Here is a 2,820-nt window from a genome sequence, read left to right on the forward strand (position 1 = left end):
GTGTGTCATGTGTAAGCGTGTGTGTGCTTGTGTGTGTGTGTGTGTGTGTGTGTTAGGCCGAAAGAGAGTGAGAGAGAGAGAGAGAGAGAGAGAGAGAGAGAGACAAACAGACAGAGACAGAGAAAAGAGAGACAGGAGGTTTTAAAGGATACAACGTGAATGACCAAATGCCCCAGTTCCTTCACCAAGCCCTGGGGATGTTTACCTGCAAGAAGCTGACGAGTCGTTAACGTAATGGACAGGTCGCTTCAACTTCTAGCAACCTGATTTCCGTCACAGTAGTAGCAGCTGTCTGAACGAAGAAAAACAAACAAACAAACAAACAACAACAACAACAACAAAAACACAAACCCCCCCCCACCCCAACAACCCCCCCAAAACACCCGACGCTTAACTCTCTCCATACGAACGGCGAAAGAGACGACGTTAACAGCGTTTCACCCCAGTTGCCATCATCAAAATATTGCAAGCGGAAGGCTCTTATACTGAAGACGTGAATGTTGACAAAGAATACCACAATTCTGACGACGGAAGCTAAAGGTTGGGTCATTCAGACACCCACTGGACATCCGAGGGGTCCGTGTAGAGGAGAAGAGAGGACTGGCCGTACTGAGTGAGTTAAAATGGAGAAGTCACGTTTCCTTTGAGCCACCTTACTGCTTGTTTTAGTTTTCATGACAGTTTATGGTTAACATGGTGAAAAAAACCTTCTTCTTCTTCTTCTTCTTCTTCTTATTTTCTTTTTATTAGTTGACGGAGGCGCCGATACCGAATCGGTTAAGTGTGGGACTTTCCATCCAGCGTTCATCACTGAATCAGGGTTCGAGGCGCCCGTTGGTGTGGTGGTGGTGGTGGTGGTGGTGGGGGTGGTGTGTCCTTGGCAAGGGCACTTTACTCCTGTTTTCCTCACTTCAAAGAAGAAAAAAAGAAAAAAGAAAAAGAGAAAAAGGGGGCCACAAATCGACCCGTAGGAAGGACAAGTTGCGTAGAGCAAAGGGAGGCAATTCGCGTTGTACGAAACGGAGAAGCAAGAGGGAGCGGTCGGCTGAGGCTTCGTGCACACGATTCTTTTTCTTATTCTTGTTCTTGTTTGTTGTTGCTTATCGTTCAGCCGACCGCACAGGGCCATATCAGTGGCTGTCAAACCATACAAATGCTCAACCGCGTCAACACAAAACTGTCACATCTACAACCCCCCCCCCCACACCCCATTCACTCCCCCCAAAAAAAAAACCCCAACCACTTAGCCAAACCCACAAAACACAGTTCATGAAAAAGTATCCCAACCATATCCCAACCTTCAGGCAAATAAGACCAGGCCATGCTGAGGACGCCAGCCATTCCGCTTAATTTATCATCCACAGATTACAAACAATCGTAAAAAAAGAAAACCAACAACAACAACAAAAACGAATACTTCAAAGCCAAACAAAAAACACATAAAAAGGCCATATAGGCAAATAACACCGCAGAATGGACAGCTAGTGCCCATCCAAGTGTTCACATCTCACTACCTAATCGCCAGAGGAAAACAGCACAGATAGTACATCATAGACTGCGGAAAAGAAAAGAAAAATGTTAAGGCTTGCTTGAAAAAAGAAAGAGGAATGGACTGGGAAGCCAGAAAAAGGAGACAACAGTGAAGAAAGAAAAAAAAAAGGCAGAAAAAAAGAGAGTGATAGAAAAGAGGAAATTTCTAGCACAGAATTTCCAGAAGGCAGGGATGGTATTTATACTGAAAGACGGGCGCAATAGCTGAATGGTTAAAGCGTTGGACTTTCAATCTGAGGGTCCCGGGTTCGAATCTCGGTGGCGCCTGATGGGTAAAGGGTGGGGATTTTTCCAGTCTCCCTGGTCAATATATGTGCAGACCTGCCAGTGCCTGAACCCCCTTCATGTGTATACGCACGCAGAAGCTCAAATACGCACGTTAAAGATCCTGTAATCCATGTCAGCGTTCTGTGGGTTATGGAAACAAATACATACCCAGCATGCACACCCCCGAAAACGGAGTATGGCTGCATACATGGCGGGGTAAATAAACAAAACGGTCATACACGTAAAATGTTAACTGTTTGTCTGAGTGTGTATGTGTGCGTACCTGACATCTGATTGAATGACACAGGAAACGAATGATGAGCGCCCAATGACAGCCGTCAGTCGGCTCTACCCAGGTAGACAGCCTGTTGTGTAAATGACTCTATGTTTATGAAGCGCTTAGAGCTTGGTGTCCTGCCGAGGATAGGTGCTATATAAGTATCCATATCAATCAATCAATCAATCAAAAAGACCCCCGGCATCCCCACGGGGGAGTGCACACTATGCCCCAGTCTCTCTCTCTCTCTCTCTTTTAAAACATTTTATTTTATTTTCCAGTTTGGTAACGCATGGAAATTTAAACGTAAATACATCCATGGGAAGGGGAGAGGACACCTGGCCTAGTTAGTTACTTCTGGCATCTGTCAACAACGGTCTAAAAATTGTGCACACGTAATTTTACGTTCCCCCCATCCCCCACCCCCACCCACCCCTGCCATGTATGCCGGATGTAAGTGTTCGCACTGGCGACCAGCCATCCCCAGCCATTTCCAACCAGGGTTTTGATTGGTCTCTTGTACACAGATGAGAGAGGTAACTGGTCGGTCCAAGGGAGTGAACTCTTCAATGACATCAGTAGCGTGAATCCCAGTAACACCCGTTTCTTTCGTCTGAAGAACGCCGTATCGTTCCCAGCTGACAGTAACTGACTCTCTCTCTCTCTCTCTCTCTGTACGTGTGTGTACGCGCGCGCGCGCGCGCGCGCGCGTGTGTGTGTGAGTG

General features: G+C 46.7%; 1 non-coding gene across 1 annotated transcript; it reads left to right on the forward strand.

The window, feature by feature from the left end:
* The first annotated feature begins 1,745 nt into the window (after positions 1-1,745).
* Trnae-uuc (transfer RNA glutamic acid (anticodon UUC)) lies at positions 1,746-1,818 on the forward strand. The gene has a single exon. It is a non-coding gene; the product is annotated as a tRNA-Glu (tRNA).
* Positions 1,819-2,820: the final 1,002 nt, after the last annotated feature.

Source organism: Babylonia areolata, chromosome 11 (genome assembly GCF_041734735.1).
Source record: "Babylonia areolata isolate BAREFJ2019XMU chromosome 11, ASM4173473v1, whole genome shotgun sequence".
NCBI lineage: Eukaryota > Metazoa > Mollusca > Gastropoda > Neogastropoda > Buccinidae > Babylonia > Babylonia areolata.